Source organism: Lathamus discolor, chromosome Z (assembly GCF_037157495.1).
Source record: "Lathamus discolor isolate bLatDis1 chromosome Z, bLatDis1.hap1, whole genome shotgun sequence".
NCBI classification, from domain to species: domain Eukaryota; kingdom Metazoa; phylum Chordata; class Aves; order Psittaciformes; family Psittacidae; genus Lathamus; species Lathamus discolor.
In genome coordinates, this window is record NC_088909.1 from 6,005,180 (window position 1) to 6,020,491 (window position 15,312).

Sequence of the window (15,312 nt, forward strand, 5' to 3'; positions counted from 1 at the left end):
AATGTCCCCTCATTCATTTACATAGGAAATAATTACAGATGTATAGAACCATGTAATGGAAACATGCAGACATCAGCACATATTATTGTGAACTGTGTCTTTATTTTGGCATTGGAGGAAAATTTATCTAAGCTGCACCTCCCCCATCATCTTGACTCTAACTGTGCCCAAACGCATGAGTCCCAGAGTGCAAATGGGCAAGAATCAGTGATATTTTCCAGATGTAAACTCACAATCCCAGGAGTCTACCATTAAGTTTCAAGGCCAGGTTGGACAGAGCCTTGAGTGCCATGGTCTAGTGTGAGGCATCCCTGCCCATGGCAAGGGGTTGGAACTACATGATCTTAAGGGCCTTTCCAACCCAAACCATTCTATGATTTTAAGATTCTATGTTTAGACTCTCAACTGAAAACTGGCAGCTCAGGGTCTTCTCTTAGGGGTTATTTCTGTGGGGTCTTGCTGCTGATTGAATGTTCTCTGGACTTCCCCTATTTTTCTTCATAAAGAAAGACCTTCGATGACTTTTCCTACTAATTGTGAAAAGCCAAAATTCAGCTGTTTGCTAATACAGCATCTAACTCCTTTGGCAACTGTCATCATAGAAAGACTTGACGCTGGTTTTGGTGGCCTCAATAAATACAAAATAGAATGAACTCTTGAATGGTTAGTCTGTATGAATACATTTCCCTCTCTGGCTATAGCAATGACCTTAGAGCACTGCAGATTGCCTTTCAGGCGCAGGCCTCTTTTTCTTCACATGACACACAAATCTCACATTCTCACTTGCTTCTTCTACGACAGCTGAACCTCAATTTATTACCCAGGAGCTGGTATGTGAGCCTGCATTCTGCATGCAGACACCTCACTGCAGCACTGGTACTTCTTTCAGCACTGGGCAACTTACAGATGCTAAGCTCCAGCTGAGGTATGTCACCATCCCACAGCATGCTGACCTATAGTCCTGCTGGGATGGGAACAATATCTCTCTTACAGTTGTCTACCGCAGAGGTGGTGCCAAAAGTCATACTACCAGAGGAGAAAAGACATCCTTCAACTATATTTGAAGGGAGAAATAATCAAGTCTGAGACCTGGCTGTTCTCTGACCAGGCTCTGGTCCCTACCAGTACCGTGGGTTCAGAACCTCAATAAAGTCTTCACTCAGAAATCTTGTTTGAACAATCTGTGCTGCTTTGCTCCTCCAGTCTGTTTATCTTCCCAGTGGTTTCCTAGCTAGATATTGAGACCATTTATGATAGAAGCCAGGAAAATTTGTCACAATAAGCTACCTATTTTTATTTTTTCTCAAGACAGCTAACCCTATTCCATATGCACAGCCTGCTGACATCCCTTCTCTTTTCTTCTCTTTGTTAACCCATCTTGAACAGAATCTGTCTCATTCAAAGCAAGCTGTGAAGCATCCTCCTTCCTGTGTATCACTTCTTTGGTCTGGCTTGCCTTCTGGAAGTTATTTTCATATCATCTGTGTGCTAATTCTCTACTTGGAGGAAAAGACTAAGAAATTAAGAGGTTTAAACTTACACATTTTACCTTGCACATACAGCAGCCAAAGAGTATGGTTGGCCCAGCTCTTCCTGCTGGTACACAGCAGCAGTTGAGCCATGGTAAATTGACTGTTTCTAAACTCTCAGTCTGGTGCTACAACTGTCTTTGAAGGTGCAGTCTTCCTTCTTTACACAGCCTTGCAGCTTGGTTGTTTCCTCAATGTATAAGTGAACTTTTCCTGAGGACTTTCAGCTCTCTCTCCACATGAACACTGGGCACCTTGAAAGGTCCAATGAAACAGCTATTTGTAGATGAGACACCACATCAGTCAAGGCCAGGCCCCTTTCTGTATTTTAGAGATGATGAAATGAAGACATCTCCCTAATGTGGCTCATACAAGTAATGCTCTTTTTCCATTTTTTCCTGCTTTTACCAGAAGGAGGGTTGAGCTTAGCATCTTACAGCAAGGTATTCACCTATTCCATTGTCTACATGGAGAAAATGGTCAAAAGAGGGAAAACATAGAAAGGATAATCCATGGAGGAATTCCTGCTCTGTCATGGGCCAGCAGTGACAGCAACAAGCAGATTCAGTTCTTACATTTATCACTGTGAGGGAACACAGCTTTCCAAATTTCATTATCTTTTCTGCAAAGCTGTTTTGAGAGTCCCTGCCTTCCATAGGAAGGTACAAAGCTAGGAACCACAGATCAGAAGTGTCCAAACCTGCTGCAGTGCTGCATGTGCTCCTCAAGGAGTTTTGTGGCTGATCCCTAGTTTAACTTTGATGATACATAGGCAGAGATATCTAAGATAGGTACCCTTTGGTTTTCTTCCCATATGCTGTCACTTGGGGATTGTCTGAATGTCATCTAAACCCATGTCCTGGGTTGAGCAGCAGCAGTCATTTTTCTCCTTCTTAGGAGCTAGTACAGTGCTGTGTTTTGATCTTTTGGCCTTGGAACAGTGGTGATAACGCCGATGTTTTCAGTTGCTGTTCGAATGTTTGGTCTGGCCAAGGACTTTCTGAGCCTCATGCTCTGCCGGGGAGGAGGGGAGGCCGGGAGGAAGCAGAGACAGGACACCTGACCCAAGCTAGCCAAAGAGGTATTCCATACCACAGCACGTCATGCCCAGGGAGGTAACTTGGGGTGACCCGGAAGGGTTGGGGGACTGCAGGGTTGGAGGAGGTATCGGTCGGTGCTTGGCTGGGGGGAGTGGGGCGAGTTATTGGTCGGCTGGTGTTGAGGTGTTGTATTCTTTCCTCTTGTTATTTCCTTTAGCACTATGATTATTGGTGGTAGCAGTAGTGATTTGTGTTATACCTTAGTTACTGGGCTGTTCTTATCTCAACCCGTGGCAGTTGCATTCTTTTTGATTCTCCTCTCCGTCCCTCCAGAAGCAGGGGGAGGGCAAGAAGGGGGGGAGTGAGTAAAAGAGGTTTGTGGTTGGGTTTAAACCACGACAGTTCTTTTTGGCGCCCGAACAGGGACCTGAAGGGTTGAGATAACGACGGAGATGATCAGATTAATAGTCGTCACAGTGCTGATTTATTGGCTCTCAAAGTTGTTTCTCTTGCTCTCAGAGCTTCAGAATGTAGTACATTACTTAGAGCCGGTATTCCCTGTGGTAGTGTTTATCAAGTGTGGGGCTTGGGCAAAGATTCTTGTTTCACTGTACTTTATGGCAATGGCTTGTAATACGGGTGGGCTCCAGCAGCAGGGAGGGATGGACGTGGCCGTGGACTTGTACCGGGCCGTCCCGCTGCTCTTCACCGCCCTGGCCCTTCTCCTCGCCTCTGTCTTTGTGAAGCTGCGGGGAGCCGAGGGGGAGCGGCCCCGGGAGCCGGCGGCGGCCGAAGCGGCCCGGGATTGCGGCCCCGGGGACCAGGCGGCGGCGGGAGCGGGGCCCGAGCCCGGGAGGAAGGCGGCTGCTGAGCAGCGGGAGGAGGCGGCCGAGGAGCCGAGCCCCGCGGAGGAGCCGAGCCCCGCGGAGGAGCCGAGCCCCGCGGAGGAGCCGAGCCTCGTGGCGGCCGAGAGCGTCCCCCGGCAGCCGCCCGCCGAGCCGCAGGAGGATGCAGGAGCCCAGGCAGCGTTTCCCAGCAAGGCAGAGGAGGAAGAGCTGCACCCAGGGAAAGAGAAGCTGGTGGTGGGAGAGCCGGCAAGCACAGCAGCTGCACCAGCCCCAGGGACAAGCACAGCAGCAGCATTGGAGAGTTCTGAAGGGTTTGAATGGCCTGTGGGTACCCTTGGGACCTGCCTGCTGGTTGTGACGGGGATCACCATGTTGGCGCACACACAGAGCGTGTTCTACCCACGGCCATTTTGCCTGATCTCAGAAGTCAAGCAGAGTCAGGTTTGCTTCTTGTCTGGGGTTAGACAACAATATGGGAGGACCAAGAGATCTTCCCCAAGGCTGGACAGCCGTGAGTGGCAGTGTGTGTGGGACAGTATGAGCGAGTAGCTGGTCCACTGGGCCCCTCCAGTGGTTTGGAAGCGTCGGAGATGGAAGGCAGCTCTATGGAGTCCCCAGCAACAAGCTGCAGAAACTGCTGAAGGGGACAGTGAATTATTTCGAGCCTGGTGGGCCATGACACTTCAGGCCATCAGGGCAGAGATGCGACACAGAGATGGACTCATGATCGAGGGGTGGACTTATCAATGGACACTATTGCCCAGGTTATTCATGAGTGTGAACACTGCACACAGCCTCTCCTGCTCTGAGAGACTGTAACAAGAGATGAAGCCTGACATCATGGACCAGATGGACTCAGCAGCTTTATAGGTCCATGCACTAAGAAATGATGTTTTTCTCTGTGTATATGTAGATGTATATATATATGTAAGAGTGATGGCATATTGAAGATGTGGGATCTGAGCATGACGTGAATGGTATGGAATAAGGGGTGGATAATGTCCTGGGTTGAGCAGCAGCAGTCATTTTTCTCCTTCTTAGGAGCTAGTACAGTGCTGTGTTTTGATCTTTTGGCCTTGGAACAGTGGTGATAACGCCGATGTTTTCAGTTGCTGCTCGAATGTTTGGTCTGGCCAAGGACTTTCTGAGCCTCATGCTCTGCCGGGGAGGAGGGGAGGCCGGGAGGAAGCAGAGACAGGACACCTGACCCAAGCTAGCCAAAGAGGTATTCCATACCACAGCACGTCATGCCCAGGATGTAACTTGGGGTGACCCGGAAGGGTTGGGACTGCAGGGTTGGAGGAGGTATCGGTCGGTGCTTGGCTGGGGGGAGTGGGGTGAGTTATTGGTCGGCTGGTGTTGAGGTGTTGTATTCTTTCCTCTTGTTATTTCCTTTAGCACCATTATTATTGGTGGTAGCAGTAGTGATTTGTGTTATACCTTAGTTACTGGGCTGTTCTTATCTCAACCCGTGGGAGTTGCATTCTTTTTGATTCTCCTCTCCGTCCCTCCAGAAGCAGGGGGAGGGCAAGAAGGGGGGGAGTGAGTAAAAGAGGTTTGTGGTTGGGTTTAAACCACGACAACCCACGAACCTGCAGCTGTGTCACCAATGCAGTAGGACTGAAGTACTCCTGATGACCAGGAAATGATTGTTCATTTACAACTACCTGTCTGCTACATGGTCCATGGGGCTGTTTTATTCGATCTCGGTTATTCCATCTGTGCAAATTTCTCACTGTTATGTTCCTTTTCCTCCTCGCTCTTGGTGGATCAGCAGCACTTTAACATGGTAATGATGGCCTGTCACCAAGTTTAGAAAGTGCTGTAGTCAGCAGGTTGCTCCAGCAGAAACCTCTCTTGCTCCCCACCAAGCACTGCCCCAAAGCTTGATCCAGCCTTTGAACTCCAGAGATATGAGGATCCAAAGGCTGGATGCTAGCCCAAGTTCCTTCAATAACAGCCCAGCATGAGCCCAGATGAGCTGTCAAGCTGGCTGATGATACTCTTCTAAATTCACAATAATATATTTTTCTAATTCAATCTCTAAAATGGAAGTGCACATTTCAGCTCATGATTTCCAAGTTATCTTCTATTTCCTTTCAGCTTTTCAATGTTTCTGAAATGCCTTATGCTACAGGCAAAACACGCTGATTACGATGGGGTTTTTCTTTTAGCAGCTGCCACTGAGCAATGTCACACATGGAGAAAATGGAAAGTCGACTCTGCCCAGTTGTGTCAAGCATTTGAAAAGAAGAGAGGAAAAAGTCCATGTGGTAAAAAGCAGGTGGCAAGTGTTGCTTTAAGGAAGAGCACAGGAGGCACTTCTTAAGAATTTAGGCACGGTGAAGCTCTACAGAGTGAGTAATCTAATAAAAATCAGCCCATCAAAAATGCATGATACGTTAGGCACAATGATTAACTGAGCTTTGGCTTTACGGCATCGAGACAAATGCATCTGTGTATCTTTGAGAAGGAAGGGGAAGATAGGAAGAAATGCCTGAAAGAACTGTGGCTACAACCTTGTTTATTCCCATGTAGCAAAGTCCATTGTCTCCACAATAGGGACAATTTATTTTCTAGTGCAAGGGATGAGTGATATATTGGAATTTCAATCTTGAAATTAAAGTAAGCGTGTGTACCCCCCCAGCCTCCCTTGCACATTGTAACCATTTGAAAACACGACTGATTTATATCTTTACTGATCCCATCTTCATGATTAACACCCAGACAGACAATTGCAATTAGTATGATAACTGGGGGATTTAATAATGAGGTAAAATGTATAGTGCAGCACTGCGGGATGCAAGGTTTCCCGTTCTCCCTAGAGAGGCAGAAGGTACTATACTTCTGTCCAAACAGGGAAAGATGCAGCAAAACATGTATTTACTTGTTGTCTTCAAATAATGGCTGCTCTGAAGCAGCACATCCCTCTGCCTTTTTGCTGTCGAGAGACACTGCACTCTGTGAGGGCAACCTCGATTAGAAGCAGCTTGTTGTGACAACCCAGGGAGAAGCTTGCATTGCATCAAAAGCTCCCTCTTTTTCTTTGGAGAAGTTTCTCCCTCTCTTTTTTAAGGTAACCTTCTCTGAACCCTCACTTTGTGCTCACACCTCCATGTCAGATAAAACCATTCCCCCTTAGTGAGCAGCTGAGCCCCCGCAGGTGAACAGCCAGGAAAGAGGGACTCATCAAACCCAGTAGATGTGAGTGACTTTCTTCCTGGAACAACAATTTTGCTGCTGATAAAGGGCATTGATTTTCAATGCATTCACTGCCCTCAACCTGTTTGGGAGTGGGGAGCTGGAATTTCTCACTCTAATTACACGGCTAGAGGTTTGACATTTCTCTGCTGTGAAAGAAGGGGCAGGGAATATCACGTGAGAAAAAGTTGGCAGAGAAAGCAAAGCCAGGGAGAAACTCTCAACACAGATTGTCCTTGGGGCTGTGTGTTTGAGCTGGACACTGCCATCAGTCACTACACAAACCCAGATGGCACCAAACCATGGGCAAGGGCTGCTGGCTCTGGCCGTGGCCAGGAGGGTGGAAGCCAGGCTGGCACACCTGCATAAGAGGCAGCCCGGCAAGCCCTGTTCTGCTGAATCAGTGTCTTTCCAGCTTGCTCCTATCCTCCACAAAGACAGCTACTGCCTGGCAAAGCCGTGACACAACTGCTTTTTGTGGTCATGTCTCTATCTCTTGGCTGCTGCTCTCCCCGAGCCACAGCAGACCCTGCCTCTTCAGTCCTTTGAGCCCATAAATGCCTCTGGCTCAAAGGCAAGAGCATCAAGAGGCAGTTTTCAATGCAGCACAGCTGCGCTCTTTGCCTACATGACACATTTTGGAGCGAGAGGCAGTGTGCACTCCCAAAATGTCATCATACTGCACAATTTCCCCCCCCCAGTAACCCTTTCTCCCAACAGTCCAGATGTTTCCAGTTGGGGGATTAGGAAAAAGCTTTTCCCAAAGTGGTAGCAGGAGGATGGATCCTACAGGATAGCTGTCTGACACCCCATGCCTATGGTATTGAGCACAGCAGAGCCAGCCTGTGCCACACATTGCACCAGGGCTTGGTAGGAATTAAACCCAAGGGACCCCATCTCCTCTCTCTTGCTTTAACTGCTGTAGAAGCTGAAGTTCAAATCCGCGTCATGCACTTTGAAAATGTGAGGAATTAATTTAGTCCCTTGAAATATTCCTGCCTTCCAAAGTACACAGAACTAGCACAGCTCTCATTTAGTGCTCATGCTCTGTGAAGAGGTTTTCATGCTCACTGCGGGGAACCAGGGATTGTTTTTATTCAGAGCAAGAAAAAAAAGGCCCATTTGATGTAGAGCTGACAAAAGGTGTGATGAAGATGTAGTGATGGGGAGGTAGGGGGATGGAAAAGCACTCATGGCATGGCTTTCAATCAGGCACCCTATTTTGTTTGCAGGGGTGGGGAGACATTTGAATCTAAACTGTTCTCTAGGCAGTGATTGCGCAGGACCAGTGCCCTCTGTGAAGATGCTCGTATCTCCACACGAAAGCAAAAAATTGAGGTACTTTCAAACAAATGCTAAATAATGAAAGCAGCCGCACATGCCTATTAAATGGCTGATGGAACGCCATCTCATCCTGTTTCCTGACAGATAGCTGCACTTTCAACTTTATTTCACAGTAACAGAGATGTTTATCACATGCATGGCTCAGCCCTTTCTCCAGACTCCTCTTACATTAGCAGAACCTGTATCTAAGGCGTGTTTGTCGTTAGCAGGTAGTTTTCGGAGAATGAGAGTGGATTTGGCCTAGAGGGTGGGATTAAGAATTTTGTTCTTACAAACTTGGTGGAAATCCTAATGGCATATTCCCTTACAGAACTCATGTATTTTCTGAGGTGTTGAAGACAGTTGTTGAGGTCTGCAAATATATTCCTTATGTGCCTCTACTCACAGCTTCTTTAATACAGTATTTCTTTGGATTAAATTTCCGCCATGGGATGTCCATGGACACTGTGGCTGGACAGTTTGTTGGGATTTACTATGGGCTTTGTCACTCACATCGCTTCGGCAGCGCATCTGTTTCTGGATCACAGAAGCCTAACACGGCAATTTACCCGCACCAGATTCCACAGGGAAAGGCTTGGAAATGAAGAGCTGTTAAAAGCAGCTTTTTGAGCACAGTTCAGAGCTCCAGCCCAGCAGGAGGGAAGGTCAGGCAGCTGCTGCAGGGTGCTGGAAAGACTGGTGTGGTGAGAGGCACTGGAAAGTGGCCGTTCAGAGAAGCCAAAGCCAAGCTTCAGTTCCATTCTCTGCACCCAGCACTGTGCTTGGGGGAGGGCACGTCTGCCCATTGCTGAGATTTCTTTTTCTGGAGAAAAAGCTGTGCCTTGAAGTAAGTCACTTCAGCTCTGCCTTTAGGCCTTCCTGGGTGATGGGTATGATCTGACTGTGCTATGCAAGAATATAGAAATGCCAAGTAGCTCATAAATACAAATGATTAAAAGCATCTGAAAACGTACAAAAAGGTCCAGAATTTGCAAGTCTTGTCTGAAGTGAAGCGTCAGGTACCCCAGTATGTCGTACAATCCTCTCAAGATAAATTGTAGCACTAATTCTGTAGCACTGTGAATTTAACTTGTCCTTAATTTCTCTTTGCTTCAGGTTCCTGACTGTAAAATGATTACATTAGGAAATGTAATCATAAGGACAACTCATGAAATTCATGATTTATGGGAGGCTGGGGACTTGATCTCTGAGGGGCTCAGGAACAAACAGTCTAATGAGGAAGGGTTTTGGCATCAGTGATGCTGCTTGGTACACAGGAGTAAAGGAGTCATCTTCTTGAATTCTCTTTCTACCCTATTTTCTCTTGCACCAGCCTGAGAAGGGACTTCCCAGGAGGAGGTAATATGTATTTAAAGAGCACCAGAAAATTCTCAATACAGAGAATATGTTCCAGGAACTGTTATACTTGTTCTCATCCAGTTCTTGGATTTAACCTGCACGTCACTGGAGCTTGTTCTTTCCTTACAAACAGCATAGAAAAGGCAAAGAGCGTAGAAGCAAGCAGGTGAGCAGAACTGGATCAACTGAGAGGCAGACACTTCTCCAGCAGAGCCCTCTGCTTCTCATACCTGACATTCATACTGGCTCCACTGCAACATCAAACACCATGGATAGGATTCACCTTCCCTGACTTTAAATGCCTACAATGATTTGTCTCCTCCCAGACTTGCTCAGCTGAATTATACCTTAGAAGAAAACCCTTCTCCCTATTCACTGTGGAGGCAGTACAGCCAAGGGCTCTGTGACAGAACACTGGGAGACATCAGCCAGGATGAGTCCCTGTTGCTTGGTTCTGCCTGGGAACTCTGTCCATGCTGTAAGTCCCACTGAATAAAATTAGGTTTCCATAAGGCACAGTCTAGTGGCTAAACCATGTAACTTTAAGGATGAACAAATCACTTTGAACCAGCAGAATCCACAAAAACTAGTTACCAGCGTCATGCTGGCTTGAAATTGAGCCCTGGCATGAATTTTCTGATGCCTAATGAGAGCTAAACTAACAGTGCAGTGGTTTTGCCGGCGAGCTTGCATAAAACCTGTAAAGCCAAGTATCTGTAAGACTGTCCCCCCCAGCTAAATTTGACTGAAGTCAGCCCCTACATTCAAAGTGTGAACAAATACACAAAGCACAGTAGCTTTAGCTTGATTTCTGGTAAAACCAAACTGAAACAAGATTCTGACTCTGATGAAGTCAATCACATCTCTGTGCCCAGGAGTTTCCTCAGAGCAAACCTGAAGTGATTTATTTCCACAAGGGGACATTGCCAGCTGAGCTCTTTGAAAACGCAAACGCTTCCCCATCATGCTTTATTTTCTCATTATCTTGAGTGCTCATAAACCTATTGCCTTAATTTTAATAATATTTCATAGAGTTTAGTATAAATACCTTTTATCCATCACCATATTAGAAGAAAGAGAAACAGTAATAATTATCTCTTATGCAGAATCTAATTATAATTCTCTGGACTAATAATCAATACTTTAAAGCTGTTCTATCTCACAGAACAGTTTGTCAATATTTTATACACTGTTAATAATTCATGGGTTTATTACATAATCAAACAGGTATCTCGCTGCAGAAGGCCTCAGCATAGGAGAAAATGAACTGGAGGAATACAAAGCCTCAGGGTATTAAGTGAGATGGACGGGTATTAGGTGGAGATGGACGGCTGCTCATACATGCATTGCACCACCAGGCTGCTCTTCAACTTTGGTCCCTGTGTGTAAGGCTTTGTTCATAACACAGAAGAGTTGGTTAGAGGAAAGAAACATGCCCCAACTCCACACTGGAAGGATCGATTTGAATGTAGGCAGACATTTTTTCAAGCATGATGTCAAAATTTAGTATTTCCACTGGGAGTGGGCATTTGGGAGTGGAGAAGAGAAGGGATAAGGATTGCCCCTTTTAGAGCAACCAGCATTGTATTGGCTCAGCTGTATTATCAGCTCTGTCATAAAAACACAGAAATACTAATCACAGTCTCCTTTCTTACTATCCCTCCTGTCTTAATTCAAACATTTGTTCTTTGTCACTGCAGTGCTTCAAGTGTTGATTCCATTGTCCATATGCCTGAACCCAAGTCACCAGGATGATGCAGTTTATGAGTAATCTCTGCAGTGATCATCTCAGGAGATACAAAACCTGCTTAAAAACAATGGGACACATGGAAGCACAATCTCTATGATGTGGATAAAAAAAGAAAGACGTGAAAGATGATTTACGATTATCTAATTGGCATTTGAAAAAGCCAGTGGAAATGCAGGAAGAGAGTTCTTCAGGTCAGCCTGTGTGGGAAAACACTTTAGCTGAAAATAAGATGTTACAATCATAAGAACTTGGAAGTAAAATAGGAAAACTTTTGGCTGTGATCCTGAGCAATTAGGAACAACTGCCTCTGCTAATGTGCTACCACATGTGTCACAGGAGAACATAGAGCCCACAGCAGAGACAGTTCTTCTAGACCCTGAACAGAGACGTGATAAAAGATGATTTCTGCCTCCACAAGCTTAGTCTAAGCAGGTGCAGCAGTGAAATCAAGGCTTAGCATCACTTCCTTACCAAAGAGAAACCCAGCAGCGAAGCAGCAAGAGCTCTCTTTGGCACTGGGAGTATGCGACTCTCATCATTTAAGTGCTGCTGCAGTGTCTTGCACACAAAACCATCCTCTTAGTCCGTTTTACTTTAATGAGTGCAGAATAGGGGAAATTGGGTTTGCATGGCAAGGTTTGGGTAGCAGGGAGGGATACAGGGGTGGCTTTTGTGAGAAGCTGCTGGAAGCTTCCCCTGCATCTGGCAGAGCTTATGTCAGCAAGCCCCATGGTGGACCTGACACTGGCTAACGTCAATCCCATCAATGACAGTGGCAGCGCCTCTGCAAGAACGTATTTAAGGGAAAAATTATTACTGCATAGGAGCAATTGCAGCTGAAAAGAGGAGTGAGACTGTGTGAGGGGAACAACTCTGCAGACTCCAGGGTCAGTGAGGAAGGAGGGAGGAGATGCTTCAGGCACTGGATTGGAGGTTTCCCTGCAGCTCGTGTTGCAGCCCGCGGAGAGGCAGGCTGTGCCACTCAGCCCATGGAGGTCCACAATGGAGCAAATCTCCACCTGCAGCCCATGGAGGTCCATGGTGCAGCACATATCCACCTGCAGCCTGTGCAGGACCTCACACTAGAGCAGGGGGATGCCCAAAGGAAGCTGTGACTCCATAAGAAGCCCATGCTACAGCAGGGTCCTGGCAGGACCTGTGGCCCTGTGAAGAGAGAAGCCCATGCTGCAGGAGCTGTGACCACACAGGGGCCCCACACTGGAGCAGTCTGTTCCTGAACGACTGCAGCCCATGCGAGGGACCCCACTCTGGAGCAGAGGAAGAGTATGAGGAGTCTTCCCTGAGGAGGAAGGAGCGGCGGAGACAACGTGTGATGAACTGACCATAACCCCCACTCCTTATCCCCCTCTGCCACTGGTGGGAAGGAGGTCAAGAATTTGGGAGTGAAGATAATTCCAGGAAGAAAGGAGGGGTATTTTCAAGATTTGGTTTTATTTGTTATTATCCTGCTCTGATTTGCTTGGTAATAAATTAAACTAATTTCCCCAAGTGGAGTCTGTTTTGCCCATGAAGGCAACTGGTGAGTGATGTCTCCCTGTCCTTATCTTGACCCACCAGCCTTGATTATATTTTCTCTCACCTGTCCAGCTGAGGAGGAGAGTGATAGAATGCCTTTGGTGGGCACCAGGCCTCCAGCCAAGGTCAACACACCACAATGGGAAATGCTCTCTTTTTTTCTCTCTCAACATCTGTATTGCATGTCATTAGGAGTAGGTTTGGTATGTCTGTAGAACAGTCCTGGGCAGAGTATTTCTCATTGCACACTTGTCATTTTTTTAATTACATTATTCTTTTTATATCATTATCAACTTTTTATAAGTGCCCATAAAATAGGTGCAGGATAGTAAAAAAAGCATTCAGAGTAAGTAAATGGATATTGTGCTAAATGAGTTATGTCTTTGATGCTATTATCTCTAAATCAGCATAGATTATTCAGGCTAGGGGCTTTTAGAATCGTAAGTGGCTGAGATCATTTCTCAGTTCATCATCCTATTACCCATAATGAGAAAATACTTCTAAATATGAAGGTTACTCTTCCAAAAGATGCCTTGTGAACAATTCCCCAGGCACTGAACAATATTTATTAACTCTTTTCTTTCTGCATGGAAGGTACTGAGAGAAACTCAAAGTCCTCAAGGATTATCTGGAGACATTCAGCAGCTCTGAATTTGCTATCACTCTCCTGGGATCCCTTTAGCTTTGCACTCCAATTTCTAAGAGCATTTTCTTAGTTCCCACCTCTGCAGCTGCCTTTCTGCAGTATGTAAATTCAGCTGCTGGTGCTGAACCTGGAATGCGCCAAAGCCTTTTAAAACTTCATTTCATTATTCTTGAGTGGCTCTGTTTATGCTGGGTTTAAGTTTCCATTTCATCAAGCGTACGTTTTACTGGTTTTCCAGCCAATGATTTCTACTTCCAAGCTTGACAAAACGACAGGTCCCCTTCCCTGCCCAAAGTACAGAAGACCCTCAGCATACCGGTGATGAAGCTTCCCTGTCATTCCTTTATTTTTCCACACCATCACTGACTCACTCCCTTATTGTATAGGTAAAATTACCAGTTTTATTTATTGGGCTGCACATTTCTAAGAACCCATTTAATGCACATCTTCACAAGACAGTTTTCATGGAATATAAACTTCATATTCCATTTAAGCTCTCAAGTAAAGGATTCGTTTTACCTTCCACTGAGTAATACACAGGTCTGTAAAAAAATACATTCATTTTTCTGCAGGGCCAGGTGGGATTTCAACATAGCACATCTATGAGTGATAAGGAGCTGCTGAGGAAAATTCAAAGGAAAAAAGAGGCTTATAAAAAATGGAAGCAAGGACAGGCGGCCTGGGTAGAGTACAGGGATGTTGTCCGGGAAGCGAGGGACCAGGTTAGGAAGGCTAAGGCCCAGTTAGAATTAAACCTAGCCAGGGATGTTAAGGATAACAGGAAGGGATTCTACAGGTACGTAGCAAACAAAAGACTAGGGACAACATAGGCCCCCTGAGGAAGCTTTCGGGAGAACTGGCTACACAGGATTTGGAGAAGGCTGAGGTTCTGAATGACTTCTTCACCTCGGTCTTCACTGGCAAAGGCTCTGACTGCACCACCCAGTTCTTAGAAAGTAGATGCAGGGACTGTGAGAATGAAGACCTTGGGCCCACTGTAGGAGAGGATCTGGTTCCAGACCATCTTCAAAATCTGAACGTGCACAAGTCCGTGGGACCTGATGGAATCCATCCGCGGGTCCTGAAGGAGCTGGCGAATGAAGTTGCTGAGCCACTGGCCATCATATTTGAAAAATCATGGCAGTCAGGTGAAGTTTCTGATGACTGGAAAAAGGGAAATATAACCCCCATTTTCAAGAAGGGGAAAATGGAAGACCCGGGGAATTACAGAGCAGTCAGTCTCACCTCTGTGCCTGGTAAAATCTTGGAGCACATTCTCCTGGAAGGCATGCTAAGGCACATGAAAAACAACAAGGTGCTTGGTGACAGCCAGCATGGCTTCACTAAGGGGAAATCCTGCCTGACCAATGTGGTGGCCTTCTATGATGGGGCTACAGAACTGATGGACAAGGGTAAAGCAGTTGATGTCATCTACCTGGACTTGTGCAAAGCGTTTGGCACTGTCCCACACGACATCCTTGTCTCTAAATTGGAGTGATATCAATTTGATGGATGGACCACTCGGTGGATAAAGAACTGGCTGGATGGCCGCACACAAAGAGTTGTGGTCAATGGCTCGATGTCCGGCTGGAGAGCGGTAGCGAGTGGTGTCCCTCAGGGATCGGTGTTGGGAGCGGTCTTGTTTAACATCTTTGTCACTGACATGGACAGTGAGATTGAGTGCACCCTCAGCAAGTTTGCAGATGACACCAAGCTGTGTGGTCCGGTTGATATGCTGGAGGGAAGGGATGCCATCCAGAGGGACCTGGACATGCTTGTGAGGTGGGCTGATGCCAACCTTATGAAGTTCAACCATGCCAAGTGCAAGGTCCTACACCTGGGTGGGAGCAATCCCAGGCACAGCTACAGGTTGGGCAGAGAAGAGATTCAGAGCAGCCCTGCGGAGAAGGACTTGGGGGTGTTGGTCGATGAGAAAATGAACATGAGCCGGCTTCAGTGTGCGCTCGCAGCCCAGAAAGCCAACCGTATTCTGGGCTGCATCAAAAAGAGCATGACCAGCAGGTCGAGGGAGGTGATCCTGCCCCTCTACTCTGCTCTTGTGAGACCTCACCTGGAGCAT